The following is a 26,902-nucleotide window of genomic DNA, read 5'->3' as shown; positions in this document are numbered from 1 at the left end:
ATGTTATACAAACATGCATAGTCACATATATACATACACATCATGTTTTCAAATTAGTAAAGCTACAAACTTCTAAAAATTTTCACTTAAATCCTACTAAATGTCCGTTTTTTTGCTTTGTATTTATTTTACTCAACATAAATAAATGGATATTTTAATAATTTACTTTTGAGGCAATTTTAAGTGTAAAGAAAAATTATATATATAATGTAGAGGGTGTCCATATATACCTTCATTGGTTTTTCTATGAGTACCATCATACATTAGCATGGTACATTTCATACATTGATAAGTTAATCACTATTCATTATCACACTTCACTAATATTAATTGAAGTCCATGGTTTACATTGGATTCCATTCTGTGATGAACAGTTCTATGAGTTTTGTCAAATGCATAGCACCCTGAATCTGAATTATTTCATCGTTTCACTCACTATCCTTAAAATGCCCCCCTGTTCATCTCTCATTCCTTACTATCAGTCTTCTACTGTCTCTATAGCTTATATATGTGTGTGCTATGCAGTAACATATGCATAATATAAAATTTATCATATTAATTATTTTAAGTGAAGAGCTCAGTGGTATTAAGTATATTCAAATTGTTCTGTGGCTAGCACCACTAATTGAGTGTCTATAGTTGTTTTTTTTTTTTAATACCACATACTGAAGACATGGCTTAGTGATTAAAGTGATTACCATACAGAATGAAGGCTGGAGTTTGGATCTAAATTCTGGGTGGCTGTGGTGGCATATATTTAATGCCAGCACTTGGAAGAAGGAGACATGAAAGTCTCAGAGCAAGCCAGCTGGTTGAACTAGCACTATCAGTGAGTCTGGGTTCAACTGGGACCATGCCTAAATAAGTAAGGTGGAGAATGATCCAGGACATCTACTATTGTCAACTTCTACACACATACACATACATGCAAACACACACACATGCATGCACACATGTACATGCTCTCTATTGTACACACATACACAAGAACTATAAATCATAAATAATAAAATTTGAATGCTATGTAACTAGAAGTATATACTATGTAGCCTTTTTAGCATGGCTTGTTTGCCTTATCAGTGTGCATTTGAGATTTCTTTGTGCCTGTTCATAGCACATTAATTTTTATCTTTAAGTAATTTTCCATTATGTTGATGTAATAGGTTATCCATAAATCTCAGAAGGGTGTCCTGTCTATCTGTTTGTTTTTATGTGTTGGCAGTTATGAATAAACCTTCTGTGAGACACATTCACATAGATTTGGTGTGGACTTATACTTCCACTTATTTTGGTAAATATTCAAAGTGTATCTGGTAAGTCTATTACCAAAATGGCTGTCCTATTTTACATCTCTGGCAGTAGAGAATAAGGGTTCCTGTTGCTCCACTTTTGGTAGGACATTTAGTTTTGTCCAAGTTTTGGATTTTAGCCATTCTGACCTAGTGTATCTTGTTTGAACAAATATTTTAACTCTCTAAATTAAAATTTTGGAGAGACAGAACAACAAAAATGACTTAGAAAACACACTTTTTCATCTAGTGAGATGATCTCTAGCTCATCACTGAAAATGCTTGCTGTCTGGTAGATTTGTTCTGCTCTGGACATGAGCTAAATCAGTTCATAGTTCTACAGAAATCTGTGACTCCAAGGCAAAGGGTAGCTTTTCCATCATCTAAAATCCTATAGCCTCCTACCACCCTGTCTATTCCTCTATTACCTGCCTTTCACAAAGCATAACACCTCTTGTCAGGGCCAGTTCCTCCTCATTGGAGTCTGAGCTTCTACAGGCAAGAAGTTTGGGAAGCTGCACCTGCATTGCTAGGCTGTCTGCCTAAGTGAGTTTATCATGGCTATCTGGCTATGGTAATTCCTGGTGATGAGACACATTTGTGGAGGTCATGGGAGAGCATTTCAAACTTATCCTAGCTTTCAGCTGTAGTAGTTTCTCTTGAACATTTTTACTTGTGTTACAACTGGTCCAGACTTCCCCTACATTTACACTAGACCATGTGCAGCTCAATGGCTCCAACCATCAACACATGGGAGCAAGAAAGAAAAGACTGAGAGAGGAAAAAACATAATATAGGTATAAATCAAGAAACTAAACCGTTAAGAGAAAGATTGGCTAGCTTCTTTGATCTTTCTCCTCATGTTGTCCGTCCTGAAGGCATCAAGCCAGAGTTGTAGATGTTAGTACTTAAGGTTTGGCAGGTAATCTTGTCAATACTTGTCTAATCAAAGTTTCAGATGGGCACCATTGTTCCATCCCATAATTTTAAAATACTGATGACTTAGGAAGCATAGAAAAGTTGGAAAACAAAAGTAACTCTAGCCAGCCTGTTGGTGGTGTATACCTTTAATTCTAGCACTTGTGGGGTAGAGGCAGGAAGATTTCTGAGTTTGGTCTACAAAGTGAGTTTCTGGACAGGTATGGTTACACAGAGAAACTCTTTCTCAAAAATAAATAAATAAACAATAAATAATAATTATTATATAAATAAAAATTCTTATTAAAAAACCAAACTCTCCTCCTTCCTTTCCTTCCTTCTTTCCTGTTGCCTTCATTACTTCTTTCCTCCCTTCTCTCCTTCCTTTCTTCCTTCCTCCATTCCCCTTCTTTGTTTCATTTTTCTTCCCTCGTGTCTTCATTTTGATGTCACAGGAATGAAGAAAAAAAAAAAAACCTTGCATTGCATTTTTTGAAGTGTTGATATGTGGTTCTCTAGTTAATTTACAAGGTAGCATGTTTTCTGCAAATACGATGACAAAAGAGTTTTCAGCTATGACAACATGTATTTTCTAGAAGTTGTATCACCATCCCAAGTAGATGCAATGTTATATATACTAGATGATTGGCGGTCTATCAAATGCATGTAAACTGAGTAAGAAAGGCACATAGAAATCTGTAGTTGACCCAGGAATGGCAAAGAAGAGAGTCCCTTTCCCCCTGAAAGTGATGAGAACAAGCCATGTTACAGAAAAACTGTCAAGAGTCATGAAAAGTTAGAGGACCTCAGAGCATTAAATAACAGCCATACATCCAGAAATTTGCTCTGCTCATTCAGTATCAGGATCTGAAATACTTAATCAGAATTCCTAGTAAACTATAATGTGACTTACTAATTAACAATCTCCACTAGCCAAAAGAAGGTAGCAAAAGTTTATACCATTATGTGTTGTTATTATTATGTTACAATATGCTGTTATCTGGATACAGCTCCCTCTTGATCAAGTTTTAAAGTCCATCAACTTGGTATAGGCTCTCTCCTGTCTTGATGAGCGTGATTCTTTCATTACTTCAGTCTGTGCTTTATGCTTATTAATTGAAAGTGAAAGGTATGCATTAGATTTCAACCGAGTGATAATCAGAACAAAGGGTTGTAAGCGAAAGCTGTTTACTGGAATATGCCACTCTCTGCCATTCATGGACCCCCCCCCAAGGTATTCTACATTTCTGGTGATTGTTTGACCATCTTTCCTCCACTTGTACTTCTTCTCATTTTATTTATTTACTTATTTATTTATTTATTTATTTATTATCTATTTACTTCTCATGATATGAAGATATAAAAGCAGGGGATATAATTATAAAATATTGAACCCTAGCTCCATCTTGCTAAGGATGCTATGTATTTTCATGGGATGCTCTCTTCTTAGAGCTTGAGATGAATTCTTAGAAAGAAGATCCAAGATATAGAGGAATTAAGCAATCCAATAAAAATATTGTAAAACCACACTTAAGAGAATAAAATGGGGGATGGTATAGGTATATAACATGAAATAGAAAACTAGGGTTAATGCTATCCATGAATAGGGCTTATAACACTTTCTTGGGTGTATTATCCACCCTGAACCAGGTGGTGTGAGCGAACCCAAAAGGGCTCCATGAAGCAGAACACTTTTCTTCCCAGAAAACTTCTCTGCATATCTGACAAACACATTGCAAAATTAAAAACATGCTACCAAATCTTCCACTTTGTGAATTTCTTTCTAGAGCTTTGTTGCTGTTTATTTGGGTTGTTTGTGTACTTTGGGACTGATAACATAATACATTTTCTTGTCTAGTTTTGACAACTCAGTGTCTTTATTACCAGTTAAGAGTGAAAAGCTCTGTTAAATAGAAATTTTCTTTTTACAGTGTGCAAAATTCAGTAAAGTATATTTTAAAATATTACTTGTGTCAAGGACTTGGTAAAACATTAAATGGGCTCATGGTATATTTCATGACTATCAAAGAAATCCCAAATTCTTGGAATAAATTTTTGGAATAAATCTGCTTCTAACCATTAGATTTCTCTAATTTTCCTGAGAAAAATGTAGTGGATGGTACTCAACCATGAGGAATCATATGACATGTGTTGGAAAGTGCAGATGCAGGGAAGGGTTTGGAGATGACTTGGGCTAAGGTACCAGTGGTACAGATTTTGCAACACAGGACAGAAGCTGTAGACCCAGTAGAAGCCACAGAACCAACAGAAGCTACAGAGCCAGTCAGAACTGATACAGGTTAAGGAATCCAGGAGCCAGGAGTTCTACAGCAGATGAAGCTGTGAACTCAAGGAAGATGTCAGTACTGATACAGGGTAATGTGCCCAGACATGTGGTTTTCACAACACTTGGCAGAAGCTAAAAACCCTCAAAGAGGGGTCAGGGAGCTGGAGCTGACCCAGAGTAGTGGGTCCAGACACATAGAATCTCAGAACAAGGTAGGAAGGATGTGGAAGCAGGCATTGGGTTAGAGCTAAACAGGAGGGTGTTTGGACATAGAAAGGCACAACAACTGTGGCAAGGAAAAGCTAGGAGTGTGCTGAGACTTGGATGGTACCTTTTATTGTAGACAATGGGATGCCAAAACCTGGATCCTTGAATACAAGTCCTACAAAACAAAAGACAATTCAGCCCTACAACAACTTAGTCCTCTCCTGAGTGTTGGAAACACCTTTACCAAAAGAAGAGAGGTGACAGAGAGAGAGAGAGAGAGAGAGAGAGAGAGAGAGAGAGAGAGAGAGAGAGAGAGAAGCCATCCAATAAACTACATATGCACAAATCCCAGCAAAGAAACCAAACAGCATAGAGAACCAGTACAACATGACTAATCCAAAAATTACTAATCTCACAGCAATGGATGTCAATGAGAATAACTAGGGAAAGCTTCTAAACAAATAATTCAGGTAATTGATATAGTTATGTTCAAACAATTCAGAGATGACATGATGTACTACAAGAGTACAAAAGCAAAGAGTCTAATAGAACTCAAGAGATGAAAAGAGAATTCAATAACCACAATGAGTTGAAAAAGAAAATCCAAATTGAAAGGATTCTGGAAACAAAAGACTCAATAAGCTAAATACAAAGTTCAATAGAAGTTCTCACCAGTGGAATAGAGCATGTGGGATACTGGATTCAGGCCACTCAGAAATTTTTGATCATTTAGTGAAGGTCAATGGCAAATTAAAGAAACAGAACAGAATGCAACCTAACTTTGTAACACTATGAAAATAAGTTTGTGTGGCTTGTACACTTGGTTGTATTCTTTTAATCTTAATTATGTGTATGTATGCATATTTATGCACCTGGTTTGTAAAATTTTAATTATGTGTATGTGTGCGTGTGTGTTTGGGTGTGTGTATATGAATGCAGATATTGGCTGAGGCCTGAGGTATCATATACTCCTCCCTGGAGCTGGAGCTTCTGGCAACTGTTAGCCCCTTGACATGGGTGCTGGGGATCAAACGGGTCCTCAAGAAGATGTCTCTCTCTCTCTCTCTCTCTCTCTCTATATATATATATATATATATAATATATATATATATATATGTGTGTGTGTGTGTGTGTGTGTGTGTGTGTGTGTGTGTGTGTGTGTGTGTGTATGCATATATGTGGTGTCTGTCTATATATATATGATATATATGGGCAATATCCACAAGCATTTTTCCCTATGGTTGTGCATTTCTGAAATTATGAAATTAATGTTTTGTATCTCCTTTTAAGACATTCAGCATGCCAGGAGCTACATCATCTGATTTTTATCAAAACTCTGCTTATCTATAATTTCCCTGCCTAAATTTGGATTTAAGATCCATCAAACACCTTGGACATGGATACATACCCTTTTCTATTTCACATATACTCTAAATTGCAGATAATATTTCTTTTCCCTCAAAGCTTCTTTTTATTCAACTAGAAATTTTCTACTCATTTTAATTCTCAATTTAAGAATTGCTTCTTTGTGAGATGTTCTCAGAAGTCATAATTCATGGGAATAGGAACAGTTTCTTACTTAACCTTAATTCATTTAGCAGCATGTGGCAACTTCTGACAGGGAGATGCTCCCAGTGAGAAATGAGGGAGAGAGAACTGGCCCCAGTTTATATCTTGGCCATTTTGTGTACTTGAAATAAAGGTAGCAACATCTTACACAAACAACTTTTTCCTATCCAGAATTCTTCATAGTGAAGTCTGAATATTCTAAGACCCAAGCTATCAAAGTCAAAAGCAAACATGCATGTGAACTATTCCCGACAGCTGAAAATACTTGTTTAGAAACATTCAAATGAGACAGTTGAAACAAATTTTAAAACAAATCATTCTCTCTGAAGTAAAGAATTTCTTTCTTACGTTTCACACAAAATTTTTAGAAGAGTTTTTAACAGATGGAGTTAATTTGAAGAAAGTCCTTCATATCTCATCATTAGCCACAGACTGTTTCCCCAAATTGGATTTATTTGATGTCAAATCCTGAGGTGAACAAATTTAGAGTGTAAAAAAGTCTGACTCAAGGACAATGCACATCATACCTGAGGAGATTTAAGAGAAATTTGGGATGATCCTCACATCACAATGAACTTTCAGGCCATTAAAGTTTTGTATAATGGAACTCCCAGACCAAATCAGTACATTGAGCACTCAACTTTTAAGACAAACACAAGAAAATATATTCCTATAATGATTTCTAAATAAACTAGCTTTCCTAAGAATGGTGTAAGGTCAATAGTTATATCATTAGTATTTTTATTCATGCAACAAATACTTAATGAATACTGATTCTATGATAAGAATTGTTTTGGCATTGGAAATACCTGAGTCAGAAAAAGGGATACAACCCATGACTTCAGGGGACAACTAATAAACAATTTGCCACGTAATAACATAAAATTATGTTGTAAAAAGCACTCTTTGGCTCAGCAGTTTCTGTGTACACTTCTACTTCTAACTTTGTTCTAGCTTTGGACTTACAAGTAGAAAGATTGATAGAGAAAATTTTCCTCTGGGCCAAAGCACTACTTCATGTCTCTCTACATCTGAATTATTACTGAATTGTTTTTCCTTTGCCTAGAACTTGAATTTCTCTAGAGAAAGACTGTATTTCTTTTATCTTTGAATCTTCAATGCCAGTGATATATGTTTCTTCTTTAAATAGCCTATGCTGGCTTATGAGAAATCATACTCCTTCCATCTTTTCTATTCTCTTTCAAAATCTGGCACCTTCTATTTTTTTCTACCACTCTTCTTCTGCCCAAACTTAAAATAACTATTGTCACATTTCCATACACTTCTATTTGAATTCTAATTTCTTCCCTCAGCTTTTGATGACAATGTTCCAAGTTACCTTTGCAGTCTATCTCACTCTGGTTGCACATGTGTGGGCACTGGAAAAGCTGCTTATGCTGAAATTTGTTACATGTGACATCAGAAGAAGAAAACGTTTCTCACCAAATATTAGGAACTGCTTACTTCCATTTCACATCAGATGTCATATTTGGCTTCATTCTTTTTTTTTTTGTTTTGTTTTTTCGAGACTATTTTTGGGAGCCTATCCTGGCACTCGCTCTGGAGACCAGGCTGGCCTCAAACTCACAGAGAGGCTTCATTCTTAATTTATGTTAAATTACTGTATAGCAGTCCATTTATCTTTGCTATTCAACTTCTGCAAAAAGAATATGGGCATCTTGGACCAGTGAAATGGCTCAGCCGTTAAACACACTTAATATCTTGAGTCTGGATCCTAGAATCCATTTTGAAAGAAAGAAAGAAACAGCACTCAAATATTGTCCTCTAACCCCCATCTGCTTGCTGTGGCATACAGACGCTCTAGCATGCATACGCCCACATTTAGACACACACCTCATATGCACATACAGCATATATCCACAGTGATGATGAAAAACAATGCTAAAAACCCCGAGAAACGTGATGCCTCTTAGTAATTTATGTCAAAAATGGATGTTGCTGCTAGCAGGAGGCTTTATGTCAGTGGGAGAGTGAATGGTTGTGATCATTAGACACTTTGGTTCTAGGGAAAAATTCACAACATGGCTTTGGAATAATATTTTGCATGTGTAGATGTAAGAACATAGATCCTGCCAGCTGCCAGGTGCAGTTATTATTGTCTTGGGGGCCACTTCTTTTGCTTATTATTTAATTAATAGAAATGTTAAGCTTCTCATCACCAGAAGTGATATTCTCAAATTATGTGTGTGGATCTATTTTATAAAAATGAGAATAGCTGACCCGACAGAGTATCATGTTTGATATTAAAGCCTTCTTAGCAGAGACTCTCAGAGATAGGAGACATAGTTCTGTCTATGTCCCTGCTGGTTTGTTTAAGTGGTAAGAGCTCACTAAACCGTGATCTAAAGGGCCCACAGAGAGATGGAGAGAAGTCACAAATGCCAAAGCCCTCCATTAGCTTCTGTAATTAGCTACACAATTACACTAGTCACACCAAATTGTCACCCATGGTGACAGGGATCTTGCTAGTGACTTAATGGCATGTTTTCAGTTTTGCTATGACAACCATGTGTATTTAGACAAGCTTTCCCTAACTCTGAGGTCCTGTGATGTTTGGTGCACTTAAACACTAGAAATGTGATTTAATGAAGAAGCATTCCTCTCATAAAAGTTATTGTCAGCATTATCCAGTTAACACAACTTATCAATAGTTTCTTGAAGGACAAGTATCTAAACCACTTTTTAAAAATTGTGGTAGTCTTTTCCCCTTAAAATATTCCAATACAGTTATCAGAAAAACACTAGAAAGTAAAGTTTTAGAAAAAATGTTTTCAATTAAAATTATTATGATTATTTAGGGGATCACCAGCCAAATATAAATTTGGCAGATAATAATTTTATTTCTCACCTCTTAAGACATGTAAGTCTTTGAGACAGTAACTCTATTTCTTTTTATCAGCATCTGTAATACATGGTTAGCACACTAAAAAGAAAATATTAATAACTGATAGAGCCATTATAGAGGATAATAACTGATGTGTCACTCTTGTTTTTCAGTATCAGGCTATAATCCATCCACAGTTCTCAGATCTGACCCATTAAGCTAATATTGGGCTCTAGATCAACGGCAGAACCCCCACAATGGAAACTGAATGTGTGTATGTTGTAAAATCTCCTTGGCAATTCAAATACACAGAATTGCTATGGTAGACTTTCTTATATCTCTAAGAATAATTATAACCAAATAGAAATAATAAACAAAATTGAAATATGCAATGCTAGTTTTAGAGAGAAGCAAAAGGCTAAGACATATGTTATTATGGCCATATAATATCTGACAGTGTAACTGTTCTGTATGCCTGCATCTGTTCAAAATGTCGAAAGTGCTAGAGTAAAATAGAGTTCTATTCTATGTAAACTTCATTATACCCAATAATAAAATCATTTCCTAGGAAAGCAGGTTTTCAAAAACAATTACTTTCTCCTTTAATTGGCACAGCACCATTCAGTGTTCCACCAGAAATGTGATGTTAATGCAAATAATAGTATTTACCAAGTCTTTACTCTGTGCGGTTACAGAATGAAACACCTATGTGGAATTCCTTAATGTCTCACAATAATCATGAGATTGAGTCTATTTTGTCTTCACATCACAGGTGAAGAGTTGAGGATTGGGGAGATTAAGAAATTTTCCTAAAGTCACATAATAACAAGAGGAAGAGTCAGGCTAAGCCCCACTCTGTGATAACTGAATGCTATGGGCTATTTCATGCCACACTGGAACCTGAACTTAGGACACAAGCTGAATACAAAACAGATGGCCTCCTTCACTTCCAGGAGGAGGGTAAACAAATGGATAATTTTCCTTCTCTTCCAGAAGCCACATTTCAGGGTTGTCAGTATGTATCTTTATAGTTCACTGAAAATTTAAAATTTAGTTTGATAAAAGTAATACCATCAAAATGAGCATTACATTAACATATTATGTTGGCACTGAAGTAACTGTTATAAATTTAATAGGCCACTCTTGAATCACTAGAATTTTCACATGTGAATGCTGAAAACTAGAGATTAAGATGTCTGCTCTTTTGGCAAGCCCCCAAATCACATGTGCTTTTATGGCAACAACACTTAGTAAAAATGACTGAGAGAGGGAATCTGGAAATTGAATGGTCTTTTCCCTTATTCTTGAAACACTGGAAATTTTGGATTAAAATCAGTGAATAGCCTTAGAGTTGTTTCACCTATTGTGGAATGTTACTCCTCTGCCAGGACTTTTAAATTTTCTTTGTTTGTTTTTAATTCAAAACCCTCAAATTTGGAAGTAAATGCAAACATGTTTCTCTCTTTTATTCTGTATTTGTTAGCAAATATGTGAGACTTTCATATGCTTGCTTTGGTTTCCTTTAGGAAAGAGTCATATAATTTCACAACTTTGTCATAAGCAAAGAAAGCAAAAACAAAACAAAACCAAGACAGAGTATTCTATAGGGGATAAGAGGCTCTAAAGTATTCTATAGGCTCTAAAGGCAGATGGGTATATGTTTGAATCTTACTTCTTCTGCCTGATATGTCATATGAGATTGAGTGAGTTGGCTTAATTTGTTTTCCACGTGTAAAACAAAAATGAGAATATTTGTATCATTAGTTGTTATGTGAACTATCATGGGAAAATACGTAATGTATCATTTATATTAATCCAAATGTGTTATTTTCATTCCCAATCTTTTTATGATACAGTTAAATTTTTGGAAGCTGTGCTAAATTTTATCTTATGTTTATGAATGTCATTCTTATTTTGAGAGCAATGCAGCAATTTCAATTAAGAAAGATTTATAAGTTAGTTTGTAAATTGAGGTATTTCATTTCACCTTCTGCCTCCACTTTCCTAAATACTTAAATTCCTGGTCAACCAAGGCTACATGTAAATTATTGCAACCCTCATATTCAAGGAAAGTAAGAAGGAAAACTTGTTTTATGTTTATTATTGTTAATTAGTAATGAAATGCAGTAACATATATCTATTGAAAGTTGGTGTTCATGAATGTTTAATTGAGTGTATCTTCTTGTTTGGGTAAAGAGTCAAATGAAAGTAATGATTAGTGTTTAGATACATGATTAGAATTGTTATTAACTATGTCTCTCATATATTCAAATAAACTACTATTGTCTAATCAAGACTAGGGGCCTGCTAATGGAGGAATACATACTATCATGTATTATTCTGCCACAAAGAAGAGTGAAATTATGTCATTTACTGGAAAATGAATAGGACTAGAAAGCATTGTGTTGATGAGATAAGACAGTCTTCATAAAGAAAAGTATTCTTTGTTTTCTTCTCAGATATGGAATCTAGACTTAAAGAGCAAGAACCTAAAATCAGAGAACCATAATGACCAGCAGGAAGTTGAGAGTAGGTACAAGAGACAGCAATTGGGATGGGAGTGAATATGTTCAAAGTACTTTATATGCATGAAAAATGTAATGTCATAGAGAGGCATATTCCAATAATAAAATAATAAATGGACTTTACATAAAGAGTAAATGTTAAAACAAAATTGCCATTGTTACCACTGATTTGGAGTATTGATAGAGAAGAGAGGTCCATACCTTTGATACCTTTAAGCGCACAAATTAAAAAATTAGAGCACATAAAATGAGGTGTTTCTTTCAGCCTGCATAGTTAGCTGGGATATGACAGCATTGTGCTGAAAAACCCAGAAAATGCCTAACTATGATTTACTATAGCAAACTATGCTAGATTGAGAGAAACTTTGGGGGAGTCCTCTGTGCTCTCACGAGAGGGAAGGCTATCAAAAGACAAGCAACTATGTCTTAGTCCTTTGGAAGCAAGGGAAATTCCATTGTATAGTAACACCCTGTACAAAGAAATTGATTCAGGTTATGCAAATAATCCTCAGCATAAACAAAAGAGACAATTTTAAGAATCTGTATTTCTTGTTTTCTTGTTCTATGTGATATTTCTCTAAAGTAGGCTTTTATTTTTAGTTTATACCACAAAGTTATAAGCTGAAAGTGAACTATCATTCAGACTATTGCTCATGAAGACAATTGCTCATTTATCCTGTCTGTGACAGGATGAGTCAAAGTCTTTCCATGGCTTCCCTACTAAAATCAACATCAAGGTCTGTTCATGGGTCTCACAAGGAAAAATATGTATCTCATTATTGTTCCACCTGGATCTTTCTTCCCATCATCCACTTTGCTCATCCACCTTATTTTCTGGACTTGACTCTGAATAAGTTTAGGTTGTTTCAAAAACCAATTCACTTTGAAAAGATAAAGAAGTCATCCACCCCTACTAAAATTATTCCAAAATTGCTATAGCACCACTTAGATGAGTAAATTCCAGGCATGACTAATGCAAATGTGTCAGTAGACTCTAAAAATGTGTAAACTCTGTCATAAACAAGCCATACAGATAATTCTGTTATTTCCTTACCCCTTAAACTACTGGTTCCATCTACTTCACATGCAGCGAAAGTAGACTTTTGGAACAGACCAAGTGGTGCTGACTGGTCCTTTGCTCAGAAGCAAGTCTCAATCATTGTGCCTTTCTCAGGGCAGGAGTCATCTGGAACATCCAAAGATGTTTTCCACCACCATGATTGGGGAAAGGGGCTTCTGGAATCTACTGCCTGGACACTACAGATGCTTTAGAACCTATGCCATGCACAAGAAACTTCCCACAAGAAGTGACATTGTCCACAACAACTTTGCTAAGGCTGAGACCCTGTTATAGGCTGAGAATTCCTGTTGCCCCATGTCCTAATATCAATAACTACAGTCAATGCTAATGTTAACATTCCATTGTGTTTCCATAAGCATAAATACGTACGCAGATTTTTTTCTGATGGTGAAGGAGCAGCCTTTTCCCGCCATGTTACTCTTTGGCCACTTGGAATGTCTCCTTGCTGTTGATACCTTTATCAAAGAATACTCAGCTATCTAAGAGGTTGCCTGGAGATGCGCTTGACATCTTAAATGTCTAATTGGTAGGGGAATTAAAGCAACTTAAAATGTGTGTGCTTCTCAGGGAAGTATACTGTCCCACCCTGTGTTATTAGATTTCACAGACAGCCAGGACCAGAGGGGCGGGGACTTCCAGTGAGACTATTTTTTGCCAAGTTTTGTAAAATTGTCTCATCTCACTGCAAAATTGGAAAGGTGGAGGGGGAACTGGCACAGAGGACAGCCACAATTCTCAAAAGTTGCTTCTCAGCTGTCTTTCAGAGGTCCCAACAGTGACTCTTTCATCAAGTTAACTCAATAAGAGCATTTATGCTATTTTCTATGTGCTGTTAACAACCAAGGGATACATTTTAGCAGAGAAACTATGTAAGAAAGAATGCCAAGTCTAAAAGCATATTTTTCCATCTCAGCTTACTACAACAAAATATGAGGCATAATGTTATCAAATTTTCAAAGAATTTACTGAATTTTGTGGTTGAAAACCTTTTTACAGAATGGCTTTGTTTTTGCCTCTCTTATATAGACTTTCACCAATAAACATAAGAAGTGCTGTGTGTCTGGATGGAGCTTTCAGACATCCTAGGGCATCCTGCTTGTTGGTACAGCTTGAAACGTTTTATCTGGAAATGTTTTCAAAATCAGGCTCAATTTTTGTTGTTGTTGTTGTTTTAACCACAGGGAAGAATATGTGTGTGTGTGTGTGTGTGTGTGTGTGTGTGTGTGTGTGTGTGTGTGTGTGTGTGTGTGTGTGTGTGTGTATGTGTGTTTTACGTATGTTTGTGTGTCTGTGAAAATGTGTGTACATGTGTGCACATACCTTTGGATGTCTTTCATTATCACCCTCCAACTTAAATTTTGAGAAAATGTCTATCACGGAGCTTAGTCCTGCAGACTGACTGGTCAGCAAACTTTTGAGGATCCTCCTGTGTCTGCCTACCCAACACGGGTACTACAACTGTGTTCCACCACATCATACCTGGGTTTTTATGAGGATTCTTCTGGTTACCTAAATTCAAGAACAATATCCTATCAACCATCTCTCCATCCCATAGAAGGATATTTTAAAATACTGTTTCTGGTGGCCAATTATTGGATAAGAGCATTTAAGGAGAGAAATACTTAATATTAAATATTGAAATATTTAAGAGCAAAAATCTAGATTTTTTTCCCTAGATTTTTATTTAAATTAGAAACAATCTTATTTTACATATCACTCCCAATTCCCTCTCCCTCCCAGCCTCCCATGACCCTCACCAATTGCCCCCATTCCATCCCCCTTCTGCTCCCCAGGGAGGGCAGGGCCTTCCATGGGGGATCTTAAAAGTCTGTCACTTCATTTGGGACAGGGCCTAGGCCCTCCTCTTATATCTAGACTGAAAGAGTGTCCCTCCATGGGTAATGGGCTCCCAAAGTCTATTCATATACTAGGGATAAATACTGATCCACTACTTGAGGCCCCATAGATTTCCTAGACCTCCTAACTGACAACAACGTTCAAGGGCCTGGTTCAGTCCTATGTTAATTTCTCAGCTGTCAGTCTGGGGTCCATGAACTCCCCTCATTCAGGTCACCTGTTTCTGTGGGTTTCACAAGCCTGGTCTTGACCCCTTTGCTCATTACTGCTCCCTCCCTACAACTGGATTCTAGGAGTTCTGTTCGGTGTTTAGCTGTGGGTGTCTGCTTCTACTTCCATCAGTTACTGGATGAAGGCTCTAGGGTGGCATATAAGATAGTCATCAATCTCATTATAGGGGAAGGGCATTTAAAGTAGCCTCTCCAGTATTTCTTAGATTCTTAGTTGGGGTCATCCTTGTTGATCTTTGGGCATTTCCCTAGTGCTAGATTTCTCTTTAACCCTATAATGGCTCCCTCTATTAAGGAATCTCTAAGAAAAATGGCAGGAAAGGTCAACATATAATTGTCCTGAGATGTGGAGAACTCGCTTTTGCTCTCTGTCCTTTGAGTGCCTACAGAATAGCTCATCTACAGGTTACAGTTTTAGTACTTAGCTGCAAACTATGTCTTGTACAATTCTATAATTGTATCTCTTATATAAACTCACATGTCAAAGAGATTGTCCTATAAAACAAGGACAAGGATTCCGAGGCAAATTTTTATAAGGATAATACATCATTCCTCTCTTGTCCCTACTACAAGTGCATAACACATTCTAACATTGTCTTGTTTGCTGAGTGATCAGCTTAATACATGAATAGATGCTTCTTTCTGTCCTTAGATACCTTGAGGCATCCAGGGGGAGCCACTCTGGCCTACTCTGAAAAAGAGAAATCATGGTTCTCCAAGTTATAGCATGAATACTGTCTTAGTCCCCAAGTGACTGCATTACTTTCTCCACTCCTTGTCCCCCATAAATGAGTTGTGTCTAGATTTTTAGCACAAGTCATAGACAGATAAAATGCTGAAAATATCAGAGAGATAAACTAAACAGTGTTGAAAGCAAAATGTAACTTTCATAATTACTTCATTCTTCTCCCAAAGAAATACCTCTGGGAAACTTACTGAAAGAAGAGCTAATCTCCAGAGCAAGATAAAAGAATATGAATGCATCTTCTAGGGCATGAATGTAATGGGAGAGAAGGTACAGGCACACTTTCAGGAGCCAGTTATCTCGTCTTCAACTGGGAGACAGGGACACAGTTCCTGGGAAATTCATCTCCTCTGCATGAGCAGGAACAAGGAAATGCAATTGTGTATGTGTTGACAGGAAGCAGGTTTAATGCTTATTGTCATTACTTCTCTCACCCTTCTAATATGTTCTACACACAAAAATCCCATATTTTCAGTTTCAAGCTGACTACCCTGTGTGAGCAGGAATAGAGAATGGTTTACCATTGAGACAGTTTTTTTTTTTTTTTTTCCCACACACCTTGTGCAATGGAAACATCAAAACGTTACAGCTCATGGTTCATAACATTAAAGCTTGAAGAGATAGGAGTCCTTGGCTCTATCTTATTTGGGGGCTACTTGCCTGTGGGAACATGGGGGGAAGTGCTGAATCATGTGTGTGCCAGCATGTAAAAGTTTCCTGTCAAATAAGGCCAGACAGAAATGCCTGAGGCAGTCGAGGCAGTCTGCTGTTCCTGAATGGCAACAGTCAAAGTCCTTACATAATCTTTTAATGACCAACCAGTAAGTGTGGGACAAGAATAAAATGGACTCAGCAGGCCCTGAGAAACAGTGCCATCTTACCTCTTAAATTTCCATATGAATTATTTTGAACTATGAAACCCCCACTAGGTTGCTGTGATTCTGTTCATTATGAGCTACATATATAAGTGTTTTGTTTGAAAAAAAAAACAACCTGAAGAAAGTCCTGCAAAAACAAACCACAAAACAGAAAGATTTGTGTCCACAAATAGCTCATGGTAGTATTCTATATAATTTATTTTCTTGTCTGTGATATCTTCAAACCTACGTTAAACACTACAGGCAATGTCTTTTCCGCTTAGCATTCAGACAAGTGGCCACACAGTGGACCCAGTGGCAGACCGTCTGGATCTCACACTCATTTCCAAAGGGCAGCTTGTGCTTTTAGCATTTGCTAATGAAATCACACATTACAGTCTTGTAGCCACCTACTGCTCTTCTCAGACAGGAAGGGTATCACAGCCCCTGCAACAACCTGTAAGCTGTTCTGATTTTAACAGTTGAGACCACAGGGAAGTAAGTGATGAGGGGATAGGAAGAAAAATATTTTAAAGCAAAAATTTCAGCCCTGTTTGTGACTTTAAAAATAATCAATTACGACAAGTAACTCTCCAGCTATTCTTGTCTAATTATTTTTAGTACATTAAAATAAGTCGATCAACAATAGGCTACAATCACAGGCAGAACAAAAGCTAGAAAATCTGTGCTTTGATCAATGAAGCCAAATATTAAAGCCTGTAGACAACATGTGTGGCATTAGCTTCTAAAAATCCTCCCAGCTCTGATATGTTGGAAAATTGTACATATTCCCAGCTTTGATTATTGCTGTTATATTGAAGTTATTGTAGACAATAACATGTTTGCAGTAGAATTGGTGAGTTGAAAGCTGAGCTGTCCTTGCTTGGAGTGCTCTTAGCAAGTTGGAAACTTCTGTGATACTTTGCCATGTGGGGGTGCTAAGAGTGGCTCCTAATTGTCTCAACTTTTGGTAACAAGGATTTGGCTCATTTCACCTCACACAACTAAACACTTACAATGTAAAAAGTAGATCGGTCACTCGGAGTTGTGTGTACTAAGAACACTCAATATATCTGAATATAGCAGGGCATCCATTCACCTCCTATTGTTTCCTCATATCTGGCATAAAATGTGGCAAAACAATTGGGGTTGGATTACGATAGTGTGTAGGTTCCTCATTAGCATGAATCACTCTAGTCTCATAAAATCTTGATGCATTGCCTTTCCATCTTCTGCCTCTTTGTGTGCTGAGAGAGTTGAACAACCTTGAAAAGAAGTTGGAATACACATAAGTTCCAAAAGTGGGAAAGGTCTCGTACAAAGGGCTATGCTTCCACATTTCCCCTCCCCATATCCAGCTTCCAATCTCCACTACCACAGAATCCTAAACTTCTTCAAAACCAATCATCACAGTTGTCCAATGAGTAGGGATAGACCTTATAAGACAGAGGAGGTGAAATTGATTCTCAGTATGACTCAAGTTGAAGAGCTTTAATTTATAGTAGGTAATCTGTAGTCTAGGGTATAATTAACTCTGATTTCTCTCATTAGCGAGGTGGCCTAGGTTTTTGGAATAGATAGGGTCCCAGTTTCTTCAAGAAGAAAAAGTGCAGCAAAAACAGAAGTCCACAGGAAATCTCCCTCACAATAAGGCTTCCAGGCCAAGTGAAAAATGGCAGAAATAGCAGAACAGCAGACTCTGGCATCTGTGCAGTAGCTCATATAAGCCACATCACTCTCTTCTTGTATATAAACAGTCTCTCATAATACTATTCTCAGACAAGGTTATTCTGGGGCCGTGATAAAGGAAGACTTTTCTACCCTATTTTATTTAAGAACAAAAACAAGGTATGTATGCCATAAGCAAATAACTAAACATCTAACTCTCTCAACCAAAATGAGTGACTGTGATTTTATAACCAATCAGTTTCATTTTATTCTGGTTTACAGATAAGGCTTATTGAGATGACCAGTTATGGAACTGTCCTTGCTTTCTAACAGCACCAATCCAGAGAGTGCCTGTATTTCTTAAGCCTTCCCCAGCACTGCCCATCCTAAGGCCCCATCCTGTAAGTCCTTTGTAGCATCCTCTTCATGGATGCCTCATGGTCCCTCCTGTGGCATGCGCCCCCTTTCCCTTCAACAAGCAATAAACTTAGCATGTCCAACTATACACTGAAACTGATAAATCTTCTCTAAAGGGTAATTAAGAACTCTTTTGCCCTTTCACACCACAGCTTACATTTTAGTTCTTGCTAGAATAAATTTGTTACACCTTGGATGCATTTTCAATTGAATGGGCTTGTGACCCACTTCAGGAGCTCTGTCTACAAAAAGTAGAAAGGAAGGGCTGTCCTGAAGACCTGAAGGCCACTTCTTCATGGTTCAGAATGTGACCTGAAAGGACCAGAGATCTGATTCTCTTGAATCAGATATACCTTGCTTTCTGCCAGTAATAAATCTCAAATAAATAAAATAAAAGCCCAAACAAATTCCCCTAACACCTTACTTGCAGAGAGAAGCACCCAACAGCTGATGATAAAGTATCTGTGCTCCCTAGACACATATCTTCATTATTTTCTCTGTACCCCCATCAACCTACTTCCTCTCAATGTTTTCTGGTATCTATATATCTGGATAGTTAACTTATCTATATGTAATCTATATCTATATCTATATCTATATCTATATCTATATCTATATCTATATCTATATCTATATCTATATCTATATCGAGAGAGAGAGAGAGAGAGAGAGAGAGAGAGAGAGAGAGAGAGAATTACAGTTACATTCTAGGCTAGTTCCTTTTCCACATGGAACTCAATTGCCCCCATGAAATTGCACATAAGAAAAATAGGATCTGGTAAGGATCATATGCCCTATTCTCTTTCCATCTCCGTCACCTTCTCTCACATCCACAAATACACACCTAATATAACTGGAATGGATCTGACTTCCCAACATCTTGGAATCCCTTCTAGTCTTTGACATTGCTGACACAGACAATGAAAGGTGTCTATGTTTGCTTGCATATCATCTGCTGAATGGAAGAGAGAGTTTATGCTTGGGCTGATTTCAAAATTTCTTAAGTTAAAGTTGTTAAATCCAAGAGATTTGCAGATATCCCTTCCTTCATACCACAGCAAGACCTGTGCTGATATTACTCTATGTCACAGTCTTAAGGTGAGATGTTTTTCAACAACAATTCTTTCCCCCCTTACTCCTTCCCTTCCCACTCCCACCTCTTCATATTACTTGCAATCATCCTAGGGAACAAGTGGGATGCAAAGAGCCATTATATTAATTGATGTAGTGGAAATACTGAGCTTGAAAATTACCAAGCTCCTGGAATGAGAGTAAATGTGAATTCTAGTAGAGGGGAACAAAGATTCCTCAGAGGAATAATTCTCTTATGCTTCTATCTTCATAATAACCCTGTGATCAAACATAAGGTCCCACTTTTGAGTACTGTAAGAAAGATAGTGCTAAAAGGAATGGCTAAATTTTGGAAATCACTCACAAGTGTTTTCACCTGAGTGACATGCCCAACAAACAGGAACTTACCTTTGAATCATATGAGTAAAGGGATTATGGCCAGTTTGTGGGAGCATTACCTGAGTCTACAGAGGAGCACCATCATGGATCTAGAGATTGGCTCTTTCCAGACTTAGTGTATGCTGAAGTATAGCCATGAGCAATACTACTCAAAGTAAATACATTATGCAGGCTCACTGGAGTCTTAAAAATGACAATCTTTGAGTCACAGACTATTGAATCAGTCTCTGAGGGAGGCATCCAGAAATTTGCATTTTAACAATGTCACCATAAACATGTTCCAGATTGCAAAGCTCTGAGCTGAGAAAGGATTACTTTCCGGAACTTCCTTTTGATTTCTACACTAGCCTCCTTTCTCACTGGTTCAGAAAGGCTAGCATCTGAATTGAACACAGTGCTGGCTTCAGTGCCACAGCAAGTTATCTCATTTTTCTGACCTTCAATTTCTTAACATATATATTGGGACTAATAATGTGATACTAACAATACTTCATATATGAAATGAGTCATTGAAGCCTTTCCACAATGCCACTAATGTTCTTGTTCCTCAGACACCATTGTCCTTCTGTTGAATAGAAAATCTATTACTGGTTGCTCTACTAGTTTGCTGACCTATCTGATGGCAAGTCCTGGGTGTCAGTAGTGACAATAAGCTGCTCTTCATGTGGTTAGTACTGCGTCATGTCATTTTGTAGCTAACTTGGAAATGTTCTCAGACTCAGGCTCTTCATAAGGCTTTTCTTGGCTCCCAAAGACTGCTACAATATCTGATATTGGAGCTGAATAGCTTCCAGACAATAAACTGTAAATAGAACAGCAGGAGGCTCACAAACTTGGTTGTATTCCCACCAGACAAGAGAGATGAGTTGACTAGCTTCATAGCACAGAACCAGAGAGCTCAGAGAAGATATGCTCAGTGAACATTGATGCCCCAGTCATCAGGCTCCATGTTGGGTCTGATACCACAGGTATCAGTGGTCCAGGACACTGTATTATGTGAAGATTGACAACCAGCTTATCCACCCTTGGTGGTTTCTGTGACATGATGCTCTTGGACTTTTCCTGGACTTTTTGTTTCTCCACTGGCCATCATACTTCCATGGGGTGTTGAAGGATTCTGTTCTTGGACCTAGAGATTTGGGTTTTAATCCCACCTTTGCTGCTTATTGGTTCTATGACCTGGCACGACCACTTTAGTATTCATTTGGGTCTCTAAATCAGAAGAGATCAAGTGGGAAGTGGATACAAGAAAAGAAGGATTGAACTCAGTCATCTCTGAACACCCTTCCTATTTAGTTATTCTTTATTAGTGGCCCCATGCCAGAATCCTGTGTCACTGACCTCATACCTCCTTTGCTCATGGCTTTGCCCACATCATCTTTTGAATGCTTTTTCTTCCCCAGCATTTGTTTCCCAATATGAACACATAATGTATTATCATGCACCTAGTGCTAAGCTGTACAGATTTACAAGAATAAGGCTGGAAATGAAGCTAAAAATAGACCCATATAATAATCCCAATTTATTAATTATGACATTTTTAAAGACTTGCTTAATTTTGCTTTATATTTATGGGGATTGGCTAACTACATGTGTATGTGTGCACCACACACCTGCAGTGCCATGGGGTCAGAAGAGGAAAACAGGATCCCCTAGAACTGGAGTTACAGATGGTTGTGAGTTGCTGTGGGTGCTGAGAATCAAACTCAAGCTCTCATGCCCTAGTTACAAGAAATTTACTATGAAAATTTTTGAGTTAAGTACTAGAAACCTAGTCTCAAATTTTCATCTCTAATAGATTCGCTATTATCTACTTTCTATTTTCTTTAGTTCCCTTTTTTCTTTTGCCTTCAACTTTTATTTTCCTTGTGTTCTTTTTCTTATTTTTTAGATTAAATTATTAATATTTAGACCAGGCTGGCCACAGATTAATGATATCCCTCCCCTGCCTTCTTAATGCTATGATTACAAATATGTATCAGTGTGTCTATCTACTTATACCTGAGATGGGAGGTTGCAAGGAGTGGACGGACACAATGCATGCAGAGCAGACAACACAGTCCCTGGCACATTACAACAGCTCAGCAACGGCAGTTGCCTTCCCCATGTTTGCCCAGTTGGCTAATATGGTACATACAATAGCAACCAGGATTTTCTACTTCACAGTCAGGGAGATGACTGTCAACTGGTATTTAGTGAACAGAGCTGCCCATTTTATATCTCTAAAGGATGCTGTCCACCTACAATATGCTGTGAGGGTTTCCCAGGATTCCAATAGGCAGCACTGCCAGTAAAACTGAAGCCACTCCATGTTAACATCTCTTACTCAGATTGTGAGTGTAGTTTCAGTTTTTTCCCTTCTTCAGCCAACCTTCATATTTCAGTTCTCATCTGACCATTCAACTTCTTTTTAATATAACACTGATTGAACTTAGTCATAAAATCTTCCTTTCAGTTTCCCTAGACTGATCTTTTATGTTCTTTGTTTTCCACCTTATTGTGAGTTTATTTTTTTCATAAATTTTACTGATGGGTAAAGCATAATTATTTAGTACATTTATTTTATCTGTAAAGTTACTTCAAGATGACCTTAGCCCTCCTTTAAAGACTAAATTTTTGAGATTTTTTGACAATTGATCTTTGACTTTCTAATGCTTAAAGCATTAGAAAATTTGCAACTGCAAACTATTTCTCTCCCTTCTTAAGATGTAATTTTCTCTTAGTCTCTTACCAGTTCCATAAGACCAAACTTTGTTTCTCAAGGACCTGAGCCTTCTTCTTGAAATGCAATACACAAGCATTCCTACCTCTCCCATGTGTACATAAGTATAAGAATCTAACTCCCCTAAGAACCAATCAGCAAATCTAGATGGTCCAATAATAGTAGGTAACCCATTCCTTTATGTTTCATGTTCCATTGAAATCACTCTGTGGTGATCAACTCTATTTTTGTCCCCACCATGGTCTATGTCTATGCTTGTGCCTTCTATTCCCTCAGCCTGGGTAGCCACACCCTAAACATCTCTTCCTGTCACAATGGTATCCTGTCTTTAAAGCCAATCAAAGCATTTCCAGGCACCAGGCATCATTCCTATAAATCTATAGGTTTTGATCTCTAATTCTCCTATGATTATGCAATTTGTACTTAGATCATGCATATTCTTCTATTTCAAACTTACTTGATATGTGATGGTAACAATGGTATCTTACTAATTCTAATACATCTTACAATAGTTAACACACTTCGTTCTTCAGAGCCCTCAATGCATAAAGACTAAATTGAACCTCATCCACTACTGCCTAATTTGGTTTGGATATTACTATTTAATGAAATCTAAACAAAACTGCAGTCAAATTTTAGAGCATCACAGAGCAGGGAGATAATGCAGTGACATACAGTGTCCCGAGCAGACTCTGGATCACAAACAGGAATTAATAGACACAGTAGCTTGGGCTTGAGTCTTGCATTTACACTTGCTTAGCGGTGCTATGAGGGTAAGTTGTCTAACACTTCTAATACTTAGTTCTAGCATTTTTAAGATGGGATAGCAATAGTGCTTATATCTGAGAGATTTCATGAATGTCAAATCATATAATACATATAAAACAGTTTAGTATATCACCCAATAGAGATCATCTTAAGGCAACTGACAATAGCAAGGGATGATTATTATATTCATGCAGTGTGTTGGACAATATTAATTTACTTAAAGAGATACATTGTCTCCTAAAATCTGACAAGTGATACTTGCTTTTAAGAAATCAGTAGTTTAATAAACTTCCACAAATTAGGAAAGGAATTGACTCAAGATGCACACCTTCTTTTTAAGAATGTGTGAATTCCGTGGGGGTGAGGTGTAAAAGCTGGTGTTTGGAAAATAAATTAAAAATAGTTCTTTAAGAAATAAAATAAAAATCTGTGTCTTTTGGCATTGCTGAAGTACAGAAAACACATCTGTAGTTTTTAGAATTGATGGCCAGACTGGAAACTGCTGTCTTTTGACCCAAGCTGGGTTTAGTTTCCCTGAAAGCCACCCACAGTTTCAACCACTGGCTTCTCTGCCCAGGTGCTTGGGATTTCGTTAACCAAAATGTTAGAAAGGACTGCTGTAGAGAGAAAAGCTAGCCAGATGCAGGATTCAGTTCAAACTCCCAGTTTTCAGGTATGGATGTTTAAGTCCCATGTCTGATGATTGTGTGGTAGCTTTTTCTTTGGTCACAGAAAAGTTCATTACATTGTTTGGTTCCAACGTGCAACTTTTTGGATGAATAGTCTTGGCACAGTAGAATAGTTGAAAAAAAAATCAGTCTATTTTTGTGCTTCTTTGTTTGATCTAAAGCAAGGCAACAAAATGTTCCTTCACTACCTCATTTAGTGGGAGGAAAATGCCTTCACTGTCCAGTAGTCAAGGCCAGAAAGTGACTTTTTCCTCTCAGTCTCTGTCCAGAAAGCTAGAATGTTCCTCTCCCACTCAGAAGGTAACAAACAAAAACCCCGGTTTTACATTAAACACTACGTTCAATATAGCAGTGCAAATGTGTGATTCTAGCATGTGTAAGAGGAAGCGCTTCTGGAGAATGCTCATAACATTAATATGGGGGCCAGGTAACAGGGCAGATAGATTTTAAACCACTAGCAAGTCATACATGTGATCTTAAAGGGAAAAAATTGATTCTACCTATAGGATCCTCTTTTCTAAATCCTTTTTTGTCTTTTCTTTCTTCCTCTGAAACAAAGTTAGAATTCACTAAGACTATAATTTTGATTTAAGTAATGGTGTTGGAGGTGGGGAAAGGCCTGAGTAAATGACACTCAAGTCTGAGTAAAGACATCAGAAAGAGTCACACCTCTAGGGTCTTCTTATCTCTCTTCCTGCCTTACCCCATGCTTATCTTTGTCTTTCTGGTGGTATAGCTCTACTGTTGCAGATGTATAAGCTTCAAGCAAGTGAGAGATACTGAGTTAGAACAGATGGCTAAAGACTGTTCTTCACAATTAATTTCACAGGCTTTTAGTAAGAATTATCTTTTTAAAAGTGTGTGGAAAATACTATTAGTTAAATATGGTTCTTCAATAAAATATTTGCAAGTATCTTTTATATGGTAATGTACATTGTGGCTCTTGTCACAATATAAAATACAATTTTACATTATAAAATTGCAATTTTCAGTACTTTTCTAATATTTGACTTGTTTTTAACCTCTACAAGCCCTCCTTTATAGTAGCATATTAGAACATAAATAGCCAGAAAGCAGCTTAAGTGTGACTTAGATGCGTCCAAAGTACACCAAATGCTATGAAAAGGTAAATGAAAGCCATTCATTCTGTGAGTGTGCTCTTCGTGGGTTTTTCAACATGGAAAACCATGGAATGACTCTTGGCCAAGAGGCAGACCAGTCTTGTAGTATAGGTAAATGTTTTCCTAAATAGAAAATTATATATTTAAATGGATATGCTTTTGCAAACTTGAGGAGATTGTAGGAATATTTGTGCCATGCCTAAAATATAAAAGCTAAAATACAGCTTCTTCCTTCCAAGATGGAGGTAGAATGACAATAAATGGGATCAATTCATCCTGTTTCCAGTGGGGTTTGAAACCCTGGGGTTTCTTCAAAACATGAAAACTTTATGGAATAAAATTACTAAAACAGCACATTCATAAATGTACATAGACCCTTGCTTGCTAATTTGATGAGAGGGCAAGTAGTCATTTATCAGATCAATTAGTGTTGGTGGAATGTAGTGCTATTAGATTAAAAGCTCTTTCCTGATTTGGTGACTAGTTGGATGGAACTCAATAAGTTTAGCCTGAATCATCTGGAGAAGAATATAGACTTTCAGAGGCAGTTAGAATGTAAGGGAAGGAAAATGGTTTGAACAAGAGGGACAGGAGGAAGAACAGTTCCCACCAGAGGGTATTTAGCTGAGATACAAAGTCATGTACATGTCTTCAGGAGACAGATACCCCAGGGAAAGACTTAAAATTACAGACAAAATGCTCAAGTTCCTTTTTCAATTATGTGGATTACAGTGATTATACAATTTCTCTTCTATCCATAGATCTTCAGTAATATCTAAAAATCACTGAAGAAACTGAGCCTGGAGCAATGGAATGCATGAGTAGGTCATATGGGATCAGTGACATATCAAACACTGAAAAAGTATTAAGGGCTCAAGTCTCATGAGAAGAAAGGTAGATATTTCAGGAAACAGCAGGGAAGGGCTTGCATTACTGTAGGTATAAAACAGATGCTTTAAAATTGCATTTAAATCTCAAAGCACACGGAGATCCCAGCTAGGATGTGAACAACAGAAGAAAGTTATGATTCTGTAAGGAAGACTACTTCTACTCTGGTGATCTGTGGCTCTTCCTATCCCTAAGTGCCAATAGCTCCAAATGAGTTGGCTTGTAATTTTAATGTTCAACTGGCTACATCATTTGCATGTTTTAAATGATCTTTAAAGTTTGCACAACTCTTAGCTACATAGTCTCCTCCTACCCATCATTGTGTTTAGCTTCTGCGTTGGTGAATGGCCTTCCATTCTACTTGTCAATCAAAACCACCATCATTTCTTCTCATTCTTAGCACAGAGCTAACCAGTCACTCTATGATCTTTTCCTTTGTTGTATATCATCTCTTCCAATTTTTCCTTACTTCCTCACTTAGCTAAATTCTATCACTTACCCACTTAGCTTCATTCTATCCTGCAGTCTGTATCAATTATCTAAAAGGCACTTCTGATCACTTAACTGTCAGGCATCAACAGCCAGCTCTCTACCACTCATGGGATAGAGTTCTCTTCAGCTTAGCTACAATATCTGCCTTAACTATATTCTTGTCTTCTAAAGTTTCCCACTATTACTGTCCACACAGAATGATATTCTACAGGGTCACCTACACTATTTTTACTTTAAAAGTTTTTCCCCTCATTTTC

At 37.2% G+C, this 26,902-nt stretch overlaps 1 long non-coding RNA gene across 10 annotated transcripts in view; it reads right to left on the bottom strand.

Moving 5' to 3' along the window:
* Positions 1-26,902, bottom strand: part of Plcxd3 — a 301,403-nt gene that overhangs the window by 19,402 nt on the left and 255,099 nt on the right. The gene's annotated exons all lie outside the window — the stretch shown is intronic.

The sequence above is a fragment of the Cricetulus griseus genome, chromosome 2, assembly GCF_003668045.3.
Source record: "Cricetulus griseus strain 17A/GY chromosome 2, alternate assembly CriGri-PICRH-1.0, whole genome shotgun sequence".
NCBI classification, from domain to species: domain Eukaryota; kingdom Metazoa; phylum Chordata; class Mammalia; order Rodentia; family Cricetidae; genus Cricetulus; species Cricetulus griseus.
Note: the sequence above shows the minus strand (reverse complement) of the source record. Positions and strands in the feature narration are given on the sequence as shown.